General features: G+C 41.5%; 1 protein-coding gene across 4 annotated transcripts in view; it reads right to left on the bottom strand.

The window, feature by feature from the left end:
• Positions 1-21,287, bottom strand: part of LOC108156941 (mannosyl-oligosaccharide alpha-1,2-mannosidase IA) — a 68,859-nt gene that overhangs the window by 19,598 nt on the left and 27,974 nt on the right. Inside the window, exon 1 of one of the 4 annotated variants that reach the window (XM_017288741.2) lies at positions 803-968. The exons of the other annotated variants lie outside the window; for them this stretch is intronic. The gene's annotated coding sequence lies outside the window, so the exon portion shown is untranslated. Of the gene's footprint in view, positions 1-802; positions 969-21,287 lie in introns of those variants that run through there. 4 annotated transcript variants of the gene reach the window in all.

Here is a 21,287-nt window from a genome sequence, read left to right as displayed (position 1 = left end):
ACACACACACACACACACACACACACACACACACAGATACACTCAGGGAATGCTGTGGAGGGGGGACGGTTGGCGGGTGACGGTTGGCGGTTGGCTCTGGGAAAAACGTGTCAAGCGCGTCGCGGCACTTGGCTGGAGGAGCAGCAGCAGTCGAAGCCTCTGGGCGCCGCACCACCACCTACGCACTGCAGCTTCGTCCCCTCCCCCCCCCTCCACCACCCCCACAGAGAGGCTGCAGGAGGCATGCAGTTTTTGCTGCCTGCCTGGTATTTCATTCGCAATATTTCTCTCTTCTAACTACGATTCTCTATGAGATGCTCTCCAGGACACTCTATGGTCTCTCTCTCTCTCTGCTCGCTGTGCTGTGCGCTTCTTCCTTTCTTCATTGAGGTTCTCTGCTACTTGGCAGATTCTTTCTAGGGGGGCAGGGGGGCATCTCTAACACACATTTGCACTTCGCCTCTAATATCTTTTGGGCAGTGCTTTTCTCGCATCTCTCGCATCTGTGATTCTTCAGCGCAAAGCTCTAAATAAATGATAACCATCCTTCCCTCCCATGCCACCTCCCACCGCCCACCGCCCACCACCCACAGAAAGCACTTGGAACTGTTGCACATACGAATACACAGCCGAGCAGGGAATTTCCATTAATTTCTTGCACGAGGCGAGGAGAGTGAGCCATAACCCAACAAAAAATGTAATTAGAACCTTAATTGGTTCGTTCGTTTTTGAAAAACAAAAACAAAAAACAAAAAGGAAAAAACAACGTTCTCTATTTCATTGTGACACATTTTATTTATACAAATTTTTGTTGGTTTCTCTTCCGTTTGCGATGCGCTGTCGTTCTTTTACGAGTGTATAGTATTTTGTTGTATTTTTCGTTTGGTTTTTGTTTTCTTCTCCTGTTTTTCTGGGGCCCGACACAAGCGCGTGCACGCACTGACTGACGCGGGACGAGACAGAAACCGACAGCGAACCGAATGCGGCGACTGAGGCAACACCAATGGGCGCCAGAAAACGGGGCGAAACGGTAAAGAACGACGCCCGAGCCACAAGCACGAGAGCCCGTCCGTGCCGCCGGAACAGAGATGGGAACGGGCCGGTACGGCATGGGACGGCATGGGATGGGACGGGTCGGGTCGGGTCGGGTCGGAAGGGGAGAGACAGAGACGCGATGAACGACAAGCAGCGACAAACCACGACGCCGCATCGACGAAGCGCATCAAGTGACGAAAGCACGAAACGAACGAGTGACGAACGAAAGCACGAAGAGCGCCTAAGCGCCTAAGCGTTTCAGCGATGCTGATTGAACGACAGACAGAGAGAGACAGAGAGAGAGAGAGAGCTCGAAACGGAACGGCAACAGGCGGAACGGAACACCCACACACACACAAGCACACGCAATGCAATGCGCAACAATTTGGCAATGGAGAACCCAACAAAAAAGCTCTAATCCAAAGTATATTTCAAACAATATGAGGCACCGGTCGACGGGGCGTTACTTCGAGCACACACCCGCCCGCCTGCCTTGCCCCACATGGGATATACCTTGGCCGGAGGGTGGAACCTTGAACAGGGATCGAAAAGCGATCTTAGGCCAGATATTTTAATTAATTTTCATAAAACTAAATAAAGGCAAACTAATTATTTGCTTGGGGAAAAAGAAATCCATTCTTCGAAACCCTATTTTGAAAGAAAATGTTGCATGATTTATTTAAAATATTTCCCGTTTTTTCAGTGAGGAGTTGTTACCATTTGGAGGATAATTTTCAAATCAAACTTTCCAATAAGGAGGGGTCCTCGACGAATCAAACGAAATCCTCCATGGAATTAATTGAAATCACCTGATACTAAATTCTTACAGGTATGCAATGATTCCTTAAGTTTTGGGAAGTCTGTTAAATGATTTATAGTGTTTTTGTACAGGAATGGAATTGTGTTTCGTGGAGCGCCACCGCCGTGTGTGGTGTGTAAAAGTGTTTAGATTAGAGGTTGTATTAGAAAATATTCGCAAAAAATCAAATATTAAAAAGAAATCCTTAAATAAATAGCAGACCCAAAGAAAACCATATAGTGCATCGGTACAGTGTCCTTTGAAGACAGCAGGAATCTATGGTTCCTTCCACCCCTTCCAACCCTTCCACCGATTTTTAATGGATACATTTTTGTGAGAGTGCAACCAAAAGACATTATATATTTTCCATCTAATTTCCAAAGATTTTCTGTAAAGGCTACACGAATAATAAAACGATTAAAAAAGAATGTATCTGGATCTGTATCTGTATCTGTTTGTAACATATAATAGAAAAACATAGAAAATACTGAAACAAATTGATGACAATTAATGCACATCATTTATTTATGCCAAGAATCCCCCAGAATGTAATGGAAATCGAATAAAAAATACAAAAAAAGTTGTAGGTTGAAATAATCAAGAGTTAGTGTGTGCCTGTGTGTGTGTGTGTTCCATATACATTTTAATTATGTTTAATTTATGACTGTAAATGGAAACGCCAAAGAAATACTCGAAAGTCATACGTCCAGACCACGTAGATACCCTCGAAAAGGGAAAAAATATGCCAAAACTACTAGATGAACTTCCGAGGCCGAATCATTAATAATAGACAGTTTTATCGAGCTAATGCCATGTGTGCCTCGATTAAAACGTTCCAGTTTTATTCGAATTTTAATGAAAGTCTCAGATATCAAAGATGGGTAGCCATGGTCCATCCTCTGGTCTTGTAGAAGATGATCATGGCTGTCGTATACCCTCCAAGATCAAATGGTTTTGTGGAATAGTTATCCCCAATATACCCCATTTCGTGAACGGCTAATGGGTGGACGTATAATGAAGCGAAACGCAGCGCAGCAGGAAAAGGCGTATCATAAAAACGTGTTAAGTATACGCCCCACACGCCCCAGCACACCACCCCAAACCCCCCAGCCAACAACCTCCGTCCGGCGGCGGCTGCTCCTGCTGCTGCTGTTGGGCCACTAAATGGCATAAATTTGTAAAGAAATTGACTAAGGCAACGCGACTAATTAGAAAAAGTAACTGGGTTAAAAATCCTTTGCCCCGCCAGCCAAAAGGATTCATTCGCCCGAGCCCGAGCCGGAGCCCCAGCCGGAGCGTTTCTTGCTGGTTCATCGCTGAGACTGCCACTGAGGCTTTCTCCTTGACAGGATTGCGTGTGGAGGGAAGTGGAAGGGCCATCCTTGAGGGATGTTGTGAAATTATTATTATGGCGAGCGCAGGCACAGAATATGAATATTCTCCTTCAGAAGTAGACGATAAGAAGCAGAGGGGCGCTGCTGCACGACGGTAAAGCCAGAGCAACACTGTAGGGTCTCTGGTGATCGGTCCTAATCGATCTTCAAATTAAGTTTCGCATAATTACTCGCAATAAATCAGTGGGGGGGAAAAATGAAACTTTACAGATTTACTCTTTGACAGTGCCGCTGTCCCCCCCCTCTCCCTCTCTCTGCTGTCATCTTTTTTTTGAGGGAAGGAGCAACAGAGAGAGGCCTTGAGAAATGTGTTCCACTAATTCCCTGTCAACTTTGTTAATGTCTTTCAACCTTCTTCTGTCGCTTCTTCCGCTTTCTTTCAGTCATAAATTAATTCTCACGCCGCATTTCATCAGCCGCCCCCCGAAATAAGGTCTTTGTCTCGGCATTTTCATAACAATAACTTATTTGGCCATAAGCCCCCCAACTAAGTAAGTAAGTAACTAACTTGGCAAGCAGGCAAGTAAGTAAGTAGGCGAGCAAGAGCAAGAGGCAACATTTTTGCACTTGTCGGTGGCAACTGCTGTGGCTCCTGCCTCCAGACGAGAGGAGGGGGAGAGGCACACACACAAAACACCGAAAGTAAAACAATAAAGTACAGTGACAACAATAACTGTAACAATGCCCAAAAGCAGCAGGCAGAAAGGATATGACAACAGGCAGTAGGGCAGGGACAGGGACAGGGACAGGGGCAGGGGCAGGGACAAGGGCAGGGACAGGGGCAGAGGCAGGAGATGAAATTCTGTAGCTGTTGCTGATGGGCTTTTTTTTTTTTTTTGATGTTGACACCGAAAATATACAACAGAATCTACACTCTTTGCAATGGGTACAGTCCTTTATTTTCCTCATTTTATTCGGCATTCGGATTGATTCCGATTTCCCCACCAATTCAAACGATTTTCACGCCTTTAATTAAGTGAACAAATTCGAAGAAAAATCTGCACTAATCCCCTCCTTGGCCACCCCGAAATTCGTGTTAATTCTGGGCTAAAAGGAGCGTATATTTCCGTTTGAATTCCGCACTAATTCAAGTGATTTACCCGCAAATTAATTATAAAATTTAATGCCAAATAATGTGTAGGTTTTTCCATAATTATTCGAAGGGCGATAGGAGTCTCTTTTGGCTTGGGTAAGGGCATGCCTTAAGGCGGATCTGTACATCTTTTAAAAGTGTGAAAAAAAAGTGTGGGGCTAAACGATCAATCGGTTAGGGTATTAGCCCTCCTTTGTTGTTTGTTGATTTTTGTATTATTTCCTCTGTGGCTCGTTTCTGTAGCTGTGTTGCTTCTTTTTTGTTTTGCTTTGTTTTGTTTGTCTCCTGACATCGTTACCTTCCTCTGCTTTTTCGTTCCATCTCTTGTCCCTGCTGTTATTAGAAAGCCAACAACAAGTTTTATTGTGTCCCCCGAGAGAGGGAGGAGGGGTGGGTAAAATAGGAAAAGTGTTGAAGGATATTTTGAAGGCGTAAAGCGCTCAAGACAACAATGAAAAATCCCCCGCCTGGCCCCTAACAGCATCACGCCCCCATTGACGCCTTTGTGCGTGATTTCTTCGGGGTACACACACACAGACAAGAGAGAGAGAGAGAGAGAGAGAGAGAGAGAGAGAAAATGGTAAAAATAAAAAATAAAGAAGAGTTAATTAGAAAAATGCTTTTGGTCGCGGTGATTATGAAAAGGAAAAGGCAATTACAAATTACAAACAGAAAGAACAGAGGAAGAGGAAGAAGACCACCGCCCTCCCTCCCCCGACGCCCACTAAGTATGCTATGGTTTTTTGCACTCAATAATCCCAGCAAAGAGTAGCGGCAAGGGCCGCGGCAATACAAGGCGGTATAATATTCTAACCGGAAAGGAACAACCTTAAAAGCTTATAGATCTAAGAGATCATCCTTGGTTTTCTCAAGTCGAAATGCTTTTGTCGAGTACTAAAGGTAGTACTCTGGGGTGCGAGGGGACCTCTCTTTCTTCTGATCATTCAGAAAGTGCGTCTGATTCCATCGGCACTCTTTGCTTTCACACCCGATATATTGGTACTATTGCTATCTCCTACAGGGTGTATCGATGGTGGGTATAACTCTTGTATTCTGATCGTATAATAGGGCGGGATACCCCTTCGATCCCACATGAAAACAAACCTTAAACAAGACCACAAGTGGAAACACTTTAGATTGAGTTTTCTCTCAGGTTTGTTCATTTGCAGCCAAATCTTTTAGTCACTGGTCTTCTTTTTGTTCTTGAGTTGACTTTAAAGGGCCGCAGCAAGTGCTGCCTTCTGTCCTGTGCGCCATTAATATTCCTTGAATTCCCACTGCAGTGGCTTGCAATACTCAGAGCAAAGAGGAGTCCATAGACTTGAGTTTCCCCTGGAACGGGCGGAGAGCATTAATCCATTTAATAACGCAAGTGGACAGGGGACAGGGGACAGTGGACAGAGGACAGTGCACAATGACCCTCTGCTGTTGGGGTGCGGTGCCGGCTGGAAATGCAGTTAAATTAAGGACACTCCGCAGGAGAATTGCAAGAAAAATACAATTATTTGTAACATCTGTTCCCTTTTTGATGTGCACTCATGAATACTACAGATAATTAGATATATATATTGTGTAAAGGAGTGGGGGAGAGGGATATCTCTATATCAAGCCTTTCAATTAAATGGAGTTCGATTTATTTGAATCATTTATAAACCAGAAAAATGCCTGCTTTTCGGAACTAGTTCCGCTTTGAGAGCCCCGCCGAAACGAGCCTCCCCGCCAGTCGTAAAATACTCGAACATTTGGCCTTTGAACGAGATGCCATTAGAGGTGGCTCCCACTGCAGTGCACTTTTTCCCGCTTTCCTCGCTTCCCTATCGTTCTTTTCCTTGGCTTACATTCTGCCACAGACACACACATACACACACACACACACACACACACACATTAAATTTATGGGCTTGAAAAAAAAGGAACGGGGAAAATGTTAAGAAAATGGAAATAAAGTAAAATAAAAACTCTTTACAACAAAAAGCACTAAACCCCTGGCCACGCCTCCACACACACACACACACACACACACACACTCAAACAGGACCAGCGGCAGACCATAATGGGCGGAGAGGCCGCAAGGGAGAGGCTGAGGGGTACGGGAGGACGGGAGGGATTCTGCCACGGCCATAAACATGAAACATACAAGACTCCGAGAATCGAGGCTAAAAGCCAGAGAGCAGCGGCAGTAAAAACGGAAAACCAAAAAATTAAACAAAAATTAAACGAAGAAAATAAAAAAAAAGACAAGGAATTTGCAAATGGATTTAATAGAAATTTAATAATGAATAAAGATTGATTAAAACGGGTCCAAGGTATATCTTTGTAAATGTGTGTCCGATGCGGTGAAGATATATATATAAAAAAAAAGGACAAAAAAAGGATCCTCTGCACAAGCCTTTCTTCAAAATAATAATTATTCTTTGGTCGCTCATTCGATTGCTTCCAAACAGATCTGATGGCAAGGATTTTCACACTTTTTCGAACGTTATCAACAGCCTGAAGGCCTAGTGCCATTGGCCATAACTATTTATGAATAATACATAAATAATTCATTGATAAAGAGGAGAATTTATGAGTGCTCGGGTGTGAGCGGAGATAGCTGGAAAAACACTTAACCAATGTAGTCCCGGAATAACACTGATGTAGGTGAGAAGGCTGTGCTGTCTGTACGCCCGAGAGGAGAGCCGTGAAGCGTCCGAGAGGGGAGCCGTCGTCTCGTCAGTTGTCCCTCGCGAAAGTCGCAGTCAAGAACCCCAGAAAACCCTTAGACCAAATACCAATAAACATTATATTAATAAACAATCCTACAGGTAACGATGTGTCCTTGCCTGGGTCTATTATCCCTCGAACCTACAACTCAACTCACAAATGTCTAGACTTTTCCTTTAAGGTATGGCAAAACTATCCAGCGATATCCAGCAGGAATACCGAATAAATAAACTCCTATTTGGGTGCCTTTATAACCATTCGTGGTATCATCCAATAAAAATCAATTATTATGCAATGGGAATCATTAGGGGAGGTGCTATGGCCAAGGGTATTCGGTTTCCACTTTATTGGCCTCATTAAACGCACTCGAAAAACGGGCAAAAACTCCGCACACACCCCGTCAGAGAAATGTGTGTGGAAATTAAATGAAATTGTGCTCATGATTGCGATTATGGTTATGACTGCTGCTGCTGGTGGGTGCTTGAAGGGGCCCACTTCTGGGGCCAAGCCATAAGCCAGTTCGTTAAACGCAGTGCCACCGCTCGAGCGTATCCCGTTCTTGGGCTCTGTGCTCCACCGCACAGATCTAATTACCAGCTGCAGAGCAGCGCAATCAGCATCCACACAAACACAGGGGCCCGGGGCTGGGCAAAGCAATTAAGAGCGACCCCAAAACGAAATCAAGGTCTCATTCGCGCTTCTCTCTATGGCTCCACCTCCACCTTCGATGTGTGCTAATTTTTCGCTCGCTTTTTCGAGGTTTATTTTGTTTGCCAATCTGCTAATCTTCAAAGCAGATCCAAGGGGGTCTGTAAGTAGAACAGATACCAGACAGATCGTTGTACTTTGTTCGGTATTGTGTGCCACTTGATCCGATGCGCCATCTCCTGGGATCAACAAACAATGCAATTATGCAAATCCAGATGCAGTTGCAGATTCCAAAGATTGGGGTTAAATGGTTATGGAAATCTTTCGCTGTTTGTCCGTTTGATTGGGTAAATCATTCGCTTTTGATTGGACTTTTATGGTATGGGACAAAAAGCTGATCTTATTCAACAGAGTTCGACTTCAGAGGGCTCTTTGGGGAATCCGTAAGAGTTGGAGAAATGTTCCTTTATATAGACTTGAACGGGTATTCTTCTATCCATAAAACAGCAGAGGCTATGGCCAGCCATGGGAATTGGAGAGATGTTTAATGGAGAGAGAGTGTTTTCCAAGAAGTGCTAGAAGGTTGGTCGGTTGATTTCCTTCTCCAGCGAGATCTCTCTTACACAGCGTGGTTTAGCCTTAGTATTTCCCTCCTATTGCTATTCCTATGCCTTCGGCTACCCTACCCTGCCACATAATGTGGCATGTACTAACACTGTGGCATATGTGGCAATCAATTCGGTTTGTATTTGCAAATTGCCAGCCCACGATGGCAGTTAACCAACAAAATTTTGGAGCATTAAATCTGCGCCATTCAATTGCCAAATCTGTGGTCTGGGGGGAGCATCGATTGAATTGCCATTTGCATGTGTGTGCGTGTGTGCGTGTCTCTCTGCGTGTGACATTATCGCAAAATGGCCGCCCAATAATCATAATTCATGGGACATTGTTTGGAGTATTTCCCAGGCCAAATACCAACACAGCACACACATCTGCCGCCTGCCCCCATCATCTGACCCTCATCCATACCCCCGCCGCCTCTCATCATCCGCCTCATGATTATCATCCTTATTATGATTATTATTATTATCCTCATCGCCCCATCAGCCCCATTGGATCTCTGAGAATGGCGTGTAAAACCAATTTTTCATTTTTCTGCCCGTCGAGCCATAAAACTTTTTACGTTGTATTATTATTATTATTATTTTTTGTTGCTTCTACTTTTTTTTTCCTCCTTTCTTTTTGGTTTACGTTTTATGCCCCGTCATAAATAAAAAAAAAATGTATATATTTTATTCTATATTCATTTTCTAGACCTTGGCATCTGTGCAGCGGCGGCTCGAGGGCCATTAAAGCGCGTTAATATCGAGGATATCGGAGATATCGTATAAATTGAAAACACACAACAAAATGAGCAACAAAAGGATATCGGTTTCGGTGTGGATTGCAAGGTTAAGATATTTTTTTAACGTCAGAGCTTTTTGGGGAAAATTTACGCGACTTTTTCCACTATTTATCTTTCGGTAAAAATCCTTTTATTCATGTGAAATATTCGAAATATTTAGGTCCCTCCTCTCCCTTCGAGGGGCTGTCTTCTGGTCTCGTAGCTTCCGTGTGAACATCAAACAATTTAAAATTCATGAAATTTGTTACACTTTTCTCTCACGCTTTTTTTTTTGTTTTTTTACAGGGAATAATTCACGCCTTGTCCTTGCCTTTCGAGCGGCCTTTGACCTTCTTTAAAAATAGATTTTGAACTGCTTCTGTTGACTGGGTGCTGCTCCCTGGCTCTGGCTCTGGCTTTGGCCCTGGCTGCTGCCTGGTTGCTGCTCCACCGGTTGATGGGTCGTATGCGTAATGTCTTTTATGCTGTCAAAGTCAAAGTTAATTTATGAGAGACAGTGCCGCGCTTCCAGTAAATGGAAGGAGCTCTAAATTCAATAACCAGAATGAAGTTAACGCACATTAAATGCGCCACCAGGCGGAAGGCGTAAGGCAGAGAAATTGAATCTCGTCTGCCATCAGGGCCCCCAAGAATATGACTCATACGATCCATAAGCCCCATCCCCCCCCCCCCCCCCCCTCCCTGCTGGCAAAACCTGTTGCACACATCACTTAATTGATATCTATGTACATCATGGCTGCAGGTCTGATGCATTTGTTATTTACCCGACAATTGATTGCCTCCCTTTGTATTGGCTTCGGGAATACTCCACCAAAGCCACCATTGCTCTGGAAAATTCGAAACGAAATCAATTGTTCATGAAATATAGCCAGATATGTCTTTCAAAGTCTCTTGACTGCAGACTCTTCGATTTGCATTGCTCGCGGCTGGAATGGCCACGAAATGGTGCCTGTAGCCATTCGTTTAGGGGTAATTTGTGGAGCAAAACTACTTTACAGCCCTCAAAGTGTATTCTGTGCTTCGATTTCAGTCACTCGAATGGCGAATGGTGCCTGTAGCCATTCGTTTATGGGAAACTGTCAGAACAAACACCTCAGAAAGGGTATAAAACCCATCGGTTCTGCACTGTTCCAAACAACATTCTGTCAAAAAAGTAAACACTGAAAATATCTCTGGTTTATGTTGCGGTTTTCCTTGCTGGAATGCTGTGGTGTGCTGTTGCAGGACATGCAGGTGGCAATGGCAATTCAATCTCTCAGGGTTTATTTTTTTGTTCTGCCTTTGGTTTCATCGTATCAGGTATGCCTTTGGCTTTGCCTTTCGTTTATTTGCATTTGATATGTGAACAATTTTATCACAGTTCCCGCTTTGCTGAGTTCTCCTCTCCAATTCCCTGCTCCTTCATATATTTCCACCTTTCATTTTAATTGTTAATTTGCCCTTTTTTCCCCGTATTGATTGCGGGATGAGTAATGATTGCATTTCCAGGAAATAGCAAAAAAAAAAAAAAAAAAAAGAAGTAGAAGAGAAAATATTAATACGAAATGACAATTCAATTTAAATAATGACTCCGTCATCATTTTTGGTTTGCGAATTGAATATTTTAATTGAATTATTTTGCTCCGAATGGATTTTAAGGCCAATAATTACGTCTCGTTGTCGGCTGCCTTCCGCTCTTTAAATGATAAAAAATGTTGAATAATTAATGGGGCGTTTTTAGACCTAATTATATTTCGAAATTATACATTTTAATTGCTGATTTTTATGGGGTAATCGATTGATTTAATTACGAAACAATAGACATCCAAGGAGTTGTCGTAGCCAACTTTATTTCGAACGGAAATCACAGTAAATAAATTATATGTTCCCAAAATTATTCGCAGTGTATTTTGGTCTGTCTGTAGAACACCTTAATCGTAGACATTGCCGTAGATGCCGTGAGGCACCGGATGCTCTCCAAGTCCATAGCATGGTCCCACTTTCACTGGGTTTCCACCACACTTTCACCCTTCATTCTCTACATTTTGATGTTAAAAAAAAGACCACTGGACCAGTGTTGAAATTAGTTTCAAGCTAATATATATATATACATAAATTTGTGGAATGTCCTTTGTGCATGCCCTGTTTCGAGGTCCCTTTGGAAAAGTGAAAATGTCATCGTATTGGCATTTCACGCTTGAAAATACTCAAAGGTTTCTTCCTTCTCTTAATAGAAAGAGTGAGAGAGGAGAGAGAGAGATGGGGGGGTCAGTAGTTTATGCAAATCTCTCTCTCTCTCTCTCTCTCTCGCTCTAGTGGAGGGTGTGGGGGCGCCATGAGAATATGATTTATGGGCCAGCAGGCGCTTCCTTCCTTCCTGTTTCACTTGCATTCAGCATTTGCATAACAAATAATTCTAATTGCGAGTCCCAAAAGTCGTAATGAATAAATCTGCTATGTAATTGCACTTACGTCCTCTCCTGCCCTCTGCCCTCTGCCCTAACACACACACACACGTTCCATAATCAAGCGAGCCCCAGAGCCACCACAACAGGAATCCTCTCATTGAATATCTTATTGAATTATGTGTTGAATCTTTGACCTCATGGCTCCCAAACAGTCGTCGCTTCGGTGGATGATGATATCCTTTGACGGTGGACGGAGGTATCCTTGCGGTTCGTCAGAGAGAGAGAGAGAGACAGAGAGGGAATGCCGAAATGGTAGGTCAAAATGCCATAACCAGAAATCCACAGACTTGTCCAATGGTTTAGCCAACTTGTGGCAGCCACACAAATGCCAATGCTCCTACGAAAGGTTGCTCGGATTACGACAGAGAGCCAGAGAGAGTGAGAGAGAGAGATGGCTAGAGATACGATAATGCCACAAGATTGACGTAATTCTGTCAGGTCATACTGGTCCGTCCCAAAGGGGGGACGGACAACGAGGCAGTGACTCGGCCAATGCCTGAGATGCCTGGCTGGCATATTTGATGAGTTTCAACAAACATCGCCCGAGAGCGTATCAATTTCTCCTCCAAGCCCGAATAGTATTTTTGATTGAGTTCCTCCTCTGTAGCCGGCAAAAAAAAAAACCGAAAATTTCACAAGAACAAATATTGTGATAGGATACAAGGGCAACGATGCATCCATAGACATGCCCATTAAACGAATACTCAAATATGGAACAGAAAAATAAGTGCTGGGGACGGTATGTACAGGAATTTTCATGGAAAGGTCCTTCGAGGTCAACAATGAATAATAAATTATAATAAATAATCAGTAAAAAAAAGGTCCTGTCCCTATTTCATTTTCTAAATTTCCTGAAAACTAATTTTACCAATTGGCAATATCATCTGGGAACCTATTAAATTCTTTGAAAGCCAATTTTTCGGCATATATTTCGGATATTTTATGGTATTTTTTGGGTATATGTCGTATTTTTCATATATTTGGTAATTTCTTGTATATTTAGTACTTTTAGTATATTTGGTATTTTTGTATATTTGGTAATTTTGTTATATTTAGTATTTTTAGTATATTTGGTATGTTTGGTATTTTTTTATATTTAGTATTTTTTGTTATATTTGGTACTTTTTATATTTGCTTGGTTTGGTATTTTTTTGTATATTTAGTATTTTTAATGCCATATATTTCTTTATCTTCTATAAGAAAAAGGATTCATGATAAAAGTTGTATCTAAAAAAATATACCATAAAAATGGTCAACTCTCGGATAACTCTCGGTATATTTTTGAACGTTTATTGTATTACTTATTATTTATTATATTTCCAGGGAATTTTTATGATCGGATACTATCCGTTCTTCACGGGGCTACCCCCTGCCATGAGTTCTTTACAAGGTTTGTTTGTTGTTTTTCTTTGACTCCACTCAAGTTCCAATTCTCATTTGAGCTTGTTCTTTTCATTATTATTATATTTTTTTTGAAGGGTATCGCACTCTTGGCGCACCCCTGAAACGTTTGGTTTGTTGTCCTGTCAATCACTTGATTGAGCAGCCTCAACTTTGGCTCTCTTTATGGCATCACCTACGGCTCCAGGCGAACAAACGAACACCCCCACGGGCGACATTATCATTGTCAGGGACATGTCATCAAGGGCCATCATCATTCCACAGCATACCAGCACACAACCATTTATCGGTAAGCCAGTTGCCGGGTAAGCGTTTTTCCTCAACATTTTCACCCCACTAGTCAGCATAAAAATTCGAACCTTTTCTTGCTCTTCTTGCTCCTGGGTTTCGGCTTTGCTTTCTTGGGGTTTTTGTACATTGGGTGCCTAAAATTATGCAACACAAACTAAAAATTAAACAGTTTCAACTGTGGGTCGCACAACCCCCCCAACCCCCTCCGCCTGGTCAACCACAAAGCCAGATGCAAACACTTTTGCTTCCCATTTCCTTCTTCATTTCCCGCCTCTGAAAACTCAATTGGAAAGAGAGCTCATACACGCGACTGTGGGGATACCCTGCTAAATTCTCTCAAATGTGGCACATTTAGTGGAAACGTTTTTGTCGATGCACAGTTGAATAGGGTCTTTGATAGAGCGGTATAAATATATCTCTATTCTAAAAATAATCTAAAAATATCCACAAATTTTGTGGGAGCTATAGAGTAACATTTTTGGGTTTTTTAAAATTAATTTTTATTTATTTTTTAATTTTTATTCGTTGTATTTTGTTTGGTTAAATGATAATCGCTTCATTTTTAGAACAGCGTTGTAAAAGAATATTCCTTTCGGATATGATTAGTGGACGCTCTGAATAATATTGAAACAGATCGGCGAAGAACACTAGAATATATTATAATAATTCTATCAAATAGCATTTTCAAAATTGCGGATGCTAGAGCAGAATCCCAATAGATGTTCAAGAAATTCTTTGTTTTTCCCCAAAAAAAAATATAACCCACAACTACAGGGTATTGTATTTTGAAAGCAGTTGCTGTACTCAAGTTTTGGGTTGAAGAAATGGCAATGTCATCTGCTGTTCTTCCTTTCACTGACTCGCTCTCCTTTGACCTTTTGTTGTTGATGGTTATCTGGGAGGGAGTAGCATCCTCCATTCCAGCGGCAGTGGCAGTGGCAGTGGCAGCGGCAGCTGCTGTCCAAAATGGAGATGGACATAAATGAATCCTAAATACAGTGGAAATAGTTTTGTGGCCAAAAAGTTATGAAGAAGTTGACTTCACTTAACAGCCAGAACCACTTGGATGGACCCCACCCCGTCCCACCGGCAACCCGCAACCCGCAGACACTTTACAAGTCTATCTATCGGAATGTACACATGTCTAGGTCCTTTCTCTTACTCATCACATATTTATGATTCATTTCATTTCGCTTCTTTTTTTATGACAATGAGTTTTCTCTATTCTCTGGTCGCAGCTGCTGCTGCTGGTCCTCCTCTCTCTTTATCTCTCTATTTCCTATTCTGGAAAGACATTTCCTTTGGCATTCAATGGGAAAACTCAGCTGCGTCCGCCAGACAGATTTTAAGAACTTCACTAAAGTTTGAGTCGTAGCCAAAAAAAAATACATAAAAAATGTGAGTGGGCAGGGAGCAGGGAGCAGGGAGCAGGAAAACGATGAAACAGATTGGCGTGTAAGCTCCTCCTTCTTTACAGACAGTTTTTGTCTTTTATTTTGATGTATTTATTCCCTCAACACACTCTATCTCGTTATATCTCTCTGGAGGGGCCATGGATCCCCTTAATCTGTGTAGATAAGTATTCCGTTGACAGAACAGATCTTAAATGGTAGAAATACCAGGAGTCTTAAGCCGAAAACTCTTAAGACTATAGAAAGTTCAATGAAAGAGAAGACTAGGAATGATTTCTGACTAAGGAATGGATATAGTGTGGGTATCTTAAGTCTTATGGACAGATGTTGTAGAATTCTGATCAAATAAATTATTAATTGAGTATAGATTGGTACGGTTATTGAAGATATATACGGGTATGTATGTTCTTCTTTGATAATTCTCTGCATTTGTTCCTCGATATTCCATTCCTTTATATTGATTCGGTAAACGTCTGAAGCATCTGTCGTCCCTTGAACTCTTTTTTTGGTTATTCCCCCACCAAAAGTTTGTTTTCATAGATAGATATTACTTGATCATCGTTCAGCATGGTCTCCGTTAACTTAATATTACTTAATCGTTTACTGTTTCGTTTTCACTATTCCTCTACTACTCATTTCTCATTACGTGTTTCCTTTCCAGCATTTCGCAATGCACTTTTTAATGGAAATGTCCCATTTCTGGCTTTTTGGCCCCGATATTATACTTCCCGATATTCCATTTTAAAGGGTAATTCCATTGTTCGACCCATTACCATAATTCCGTATTCCCCTCCTATTTCCTTGTCCCAATTGACCTTCCACTGTTCCTCTATTGAGGACTGACCATTTTCCATACTTCCTATTCCCATTTCCTTCCCCTATCCTGTTCCCTTTCCACTATTTCCCCCATGGACTTATCTTATCCTATCGATGGCAATTTCCCCATTGCTTTCTGTTCGTTTCTTTATTTCGCTATCGAACTCGAGTATATCGAGAATAAAGTGGTAGCCCCCAAGGAGAAACTGCAAAGAAGAGCAACCAAAGGAGTGGGAGTCCTGGGCAGTCTGGGAGGGGCAATAAATAAAAGACGGCTTCCTTCCGGTTACAGACAGGACGGGGGCAGGAGCAGGAGCAGTCAGCTGGATGAAGGAGTAGTGTGTGGCAAATTTAAGGACTCCTTCTGGTCAAGATAGACAGAGGGAGAGAGAGAGAGAGAGACCCGCAGCAAGCAATTAGAAAAAGTCATAAAACAAACGATTGCCCAAATGGTTTCGCCATTCCATTCCATTCGTGGCGCAGGATATTGGGTCCTGCAAATAGCAAATCCCCTCATGATCTATGGCCGAGTATTGCGCGATTCTGCTGAGGCGATGTTGAATCGCTTATGGCCTGAAATCTCCAGCAACCGCACGGCCGCAAGTCCTCAAGGCCCGCCGCCAAAGGATAAATAGCAAAAAGGTGTGCTAAATAATTAAATTAAGGACAATTGATTGATAGCCAAAAGCTTTTTATGCCATCGCATAGTTAACGAAGCGTAACAGGTACCAAAATCCCATTCCCCATTACGCATTCCGCAAGCAACTTCCGACAACAACAGAATTAGCTCTGTCTCTCCACACGACATCCTTGAGCATCCAGGAGGAGCCGGTCCTTGGGCCGTGCAGTGCAAGACACAATCAGCTTTGCAGGTGGAAGGAAATATAGACACAACCAGAGGACCAACGAGTGACACCGAGTAAACCAAATATCAAGAAAAAAAAAAAAAAAAAAAAAAATATATATATAACAACGTTCCAAGGACTCGTAGGAAAGCAAGGAGCGCTCAAGGTAAAAAACAGCAGCTCCGTTCGGAGAAAGGCAGTTCTAGGGAAAGACCGGGGCTCTAGCTCTAAGGGAAAATCACTTCAGGGCAAAGGAAGGGGGCGGGCGGGGTGAGAGCTCTAGGAAAAGCAGCTCAAAGCAAGCCAACTCTGGGAAAATCTGAGAGGACCGAAGGAAAAGCAGCTCAACGAAACGGAAGCTGTGGAGGACACTAGAATGCACCCCAGCCATTCCCTCGGGGGGCACTCGAAACTTGTTTGGTTTTTTTCCTATCAAATTTTTGTATTTTGTCAAAGATTAGAAAAACATTTCATTGCATTTTGAGGGCAACAAATTGGGATTAAAACTTGAGGAAATTGTTCAAAGAGTGCGCAACACGTCTCTCTCTCTCTGTCGTGCTCCAAAAAATACCAATCCATGATTGGAAATACTTAAATATTCTTCCACTCAAAGGGTTTAAAACTTTGAATATCCTTTGATTTCCAGCGTAAAGAGTGTCTCGTGCATTTTAAAGAGATCCAATCCCTAAAAACGAATCTCAGTCCACAGTTTCGATTTCAATTTCACCTGCATTTTCTGACTCCAGCAGCCAGCAGGAAGCCCAAGCCGCAGGGGGAGTGCATCAGTGGCTGTCTCTGGATCTCTGTTCTGTCTCCATTCTGGTTTACTTCTCTCCGTTCTCCATTCCCCGTGTATGCTGTCATCGCTTCAGTTGTGGCCGTGTGTCTGTTGTACCGTGTTGATTCTATTTCGCTTTTTCCAGCTCTTGCCACAGCCACCCAAACCATTCACTTCAATCCACTCTTCTCTTGTGTGCGCTCTGGTCTGGTCTGTTTTGTACACGCTTCATGTCATGCGGAAATTGAATAGTTTCCGGTATTGAACAATGATTACTTACACTCGCTCCTGGGGACTCCGGCACGGCCACAGCCCGAAAAATCCAACCCAAAACTGCCTTCGGCAGCTGAAATACAATTCGATTCACATACGACATCCCACTGTGGGATACCCTAATCCAAGGGTAAGGCGGCCATAATTCATTCGCGGCTGATTCGTTCTCGTACAAAATACAACCTAACACATTTCCTATATTAAATCGACTGATTGTATTTTTACCTAAAATATTGGAACATTTCCCTTCGATAAACCCAAAGATTTCATAATTAAAAATCGCTCCTTTCGCTTATGGGCAATTTTTATAACGAATCAATGCCAAAATTTGCCTCATACTTGCTTCTAATCTCTTTTGTGGCTCTTAAAAGTTAAAATTTATCTTTGGATAATCTTGGAAGAACTTAAGAAAGTAATGATCCGTCTTTTTTTCCCCAAAAATTGTATAATATTATTCTGGGAAGTTATAGAAAATATGATATATAAAATCCACAGTAATAATAATAATAAAACCCACAATTTATCCTATAAACGGAATATTCCGAAAAATTCATGAATATAGGGAGGGGTTTATTTTTCAAAAATAATATTAATTTTGGTAGGCGTGGAATTTGGAAAGAATATATCTATTTCCGTTAAAAGGTTTTGTTTCCGTCCGATTTACTTGGAAAATATGCGTAAATAGTTACGCCAAGGACATTTGCCTATGGGCCAGGCTCAGTACATGGACATGGGCAGGACATGATAATTGAAAGCATTGGGGCATGCCACCATTTCATCCGGACACGGGACACAAAACTTTGGCCAAGAAATAGCAGATAGATCCCCCGCCCTCCTCGCCCCAGCAATACGGACCATTCCCTTTAGCACCTTCTGTTCTTCTTTTTTTTTCTCGAACTGTCAGTGGCACTTCATCCCGTTTCATCCATCCACTCGTACCTCTTATCCTCGGAGAGAAAGTTTTGTCTGTCCTGTACCATGATATTGCACTAAGCACGAGTCCCGCAGTCGGATTCGCATCTCGAGGACCAGGACCAGAAACCATTACTTGTCGTTGTTGTATCTTTGGATAGCATTTCCATTCAAGTTGCAACTCACCTGAAAGTAAACGAAAGAAGAAGAAGAAGGCATGAGGCATGAGCATGGGGCGTGTTTTTCATATAAAGAGGCTGCTTTGCATTGCAATTTTGTTGGTTCATAAATTATACTACGCCTGGCATGACGGATACCAAACGGAAATGGGAACAACACAAAAGATGCACGAAACGGAACGGGGAACAGGAACACACAGAGACAGGGAGAGAGAAAAGAAAAGAAAAGGGCAAGCGGAACAGGAACGAAACACCAGGCCAAGAAAGGGAATCGATTACCGTTGCAAAGAAGAGCCATCATTCACTCTTGGGGCAAAGTGATTCGCTCGAAAGGAAATGAACAAATGAACGGTAATTGGCACGGGGAATAAATGTGACAAATGAATCAATCAAAATGAACTAGTTCCAAACAAATTACAGTCACACTTTGCAAAAAAGGGGTTATTTTTGTCCTCGAATGGACAAACACAAATCATTCAATTGTCTTTGGGGTGGTAAAGCTTCGTTTTCGATTTTATCGATAACAATTTCCTATCGTTAGTTGCCAAATGGAATCTCTGATAAGCAGCGCAACAATTCAGCAGCTAAACAAAGAAAATATGCATCGAAAGTATATCAAATGATTAGAAAAACAATACGAAAGTGAGGTTAACATATGTTCAGGTGCGAACTAGTTCGCTAAATGAACAAGCTCCCTTTTTTTGGCACAGTCAACTCGCGAGTCGAGGCAATTACTTTTTAGGGGCATGAAAACTCCTCAACGCAAATCAGTTCCATAAAAATGCTCTCTTTCTTCTCCTCACTCGACCGCACTTTTCCGTTCTTTGTCACTCGTTTCCGCTTTTTCCCACTCGCTTAAGCACTACCCCTTTCTTAAGCACGTGAAGAGCCTGCCGGCAATTTGAAAGCCAAGAAGCCAAAAGGTGCTACGCTTCTGTTTACCCAAAAAGTTAAGCAATTTATTATCCAGAAAAACTTGTACACCCACAAAAGACAGCGAGAACGTGGCAGGCACGAAAGGAGTCGAAGCTTGAAATTAGGTCTACAAAATGGACTTGAAACTCGACTCGAGACTGGCGGCGGACTTCTGAGACATAAGAATCTCCGCCAAGAAAGAAAAGAAAGGAAGCCCCATGTGGATTCAGCTGGAGGATTCGAATATTAGTTGCCAAAGGGAATTGGTTGTGTAGATCTAATACGCATTTATTTCAGATTTGTATCTAAAACTTGCTTTTGCCTCCTTCGAAAAAGCTTTTTCAAATGCATCTCTGGTGCAATCTTGTTGTTCTCGAGGGCAGGCCATTTAGAGAGTGTGAGGGAGAACAACTTGAATGTAAATCAGCAAACGGAAGTGCATGAAATTAGCGTTTTATTTTATTTTTTTTAATAAATGAGCAAGCTCGTAAAAATTCAACGGTTTAATTTGTTTGTGTGTGTGTGAGTGTGCCTCTCCCTCACACATTTTCCCTATTTCTATTACGCTCTCGGTCTCTCTCTCTCTCTGTCTGTCTCTCTATCAACGAAAAAGCGGTAGACAGAGGCATACATTAGAAAAGCAAGTAAATAATTTCACACGGAATAAGTTTGCAAAGTTAATTGGCTAAGCGCTGCGCTGGCTTTTGACTCGGAGAACAAAATAAAAACACAAAAAATAACACAAAAGCAAGTGACGACCAAGGGGACACCCACTTAAAAGGCCATTCACTTTTTGGAATCAATCAGGGGAAGTGCATACAAGATAAGTTATCGATACATTTCATTCGATGGCACTTGAATTCTGCTTGTGGTTCGATGTGAATTCTTGGTAAAAACCTTAATACTCCAATGGAATAAGATAAGCGAATTGACATCCGCCCCGAGGGATTTTGATACCCGACATTATCGATGATTCAGCGGAAAAAAGATAATATATTGGCCAATAAAGATTTCTACGAAAAGTACGATTACCAGGAAGAGCTTCTTCAAGCTATTTAAAACCAAATCATAAAATATCAATCAAGAATTAATCAGAATCAAGGCGCTTATGCCATGATTCATCTTCATTTAAGAATAAAGTTTCCAAAAGATTTTAGGTTCCAAATTTCAAGAAGAATAACGACTGAAATGTATTAATTTTTACCTAGACTATTAATTTTTTATTGCATTAGCTTTCAGAATGGTGCGGATTTCTAAAACTTGATAGAGAGAAAACTGTTAAAAAAAAAATATTGTCATAATTTACCAAATACCTTTCGGAAAACTAATTCATGATAAAAAAAATGTTTTAAAAAAGTATAATAAATATATAATAAATAATATCTAAAAAAATAATAATTATAAAACTAAAAAAAAAAAGAGTAATAAAAAATTAAAAAAAAAAATAATACAAAAAAAAAAAAAAAGACCAATAAATAATTTAAAAAATAATAATTTAAAAAAACTTAATTAAAAAAAAAATAATAAAAAAAATTAAAAATAATAATAAAAAAATATTTAAAAAAAAATAAAAAAAAAAATAATAAAAAACAATAATAAAAAAATTTAACAAAAATAATTAAAAAAATTGATATATATTAGATTAGAATATTGATTAGAATAGATTGAAAAACCACTTTTAAAACCAAAAGCTTTTTCTGCGCTGCTGCTGTCACATATATCGCCACAAATGAGATATACCCTGGCCATCACTGGGTATCAAAATTGTAATGCGAGAGCAACACCGCTTGGAGGCTGCGGCACTGCCGTCGGAGGCTTTTCTATCCATTTCCATGGGCGGGGGGCGGCAGCAGCAGCCACTTTTTCTATTCGGCTTTTGTTTTTGTCAAGCCCTGAACTTTGGCATGTGTACTCTCCTCTGCACCTCCAGGTAATCGCATT

The sequence above is a fragment of the Drosophila miranda genome, chromosome XL (assembly GCF_003369915.1).
Source record: "Drosophila miranda strain MSH22 chromosome XL, D.miranda_PacBio2.1, whole genome shotgun sequence".
NCBI classification, from domain to species: Eukaryota; Metazoa; Arthropoda; class Insecta; order Diptera; family Drosophilidae; genus Drosophila; species Drosophila miranda.
The sequence above is the reverse complement of the archived record's forward strand: the minus strand, read 5'-3'. Positions and strand labels throughout refer to the sequence as shown.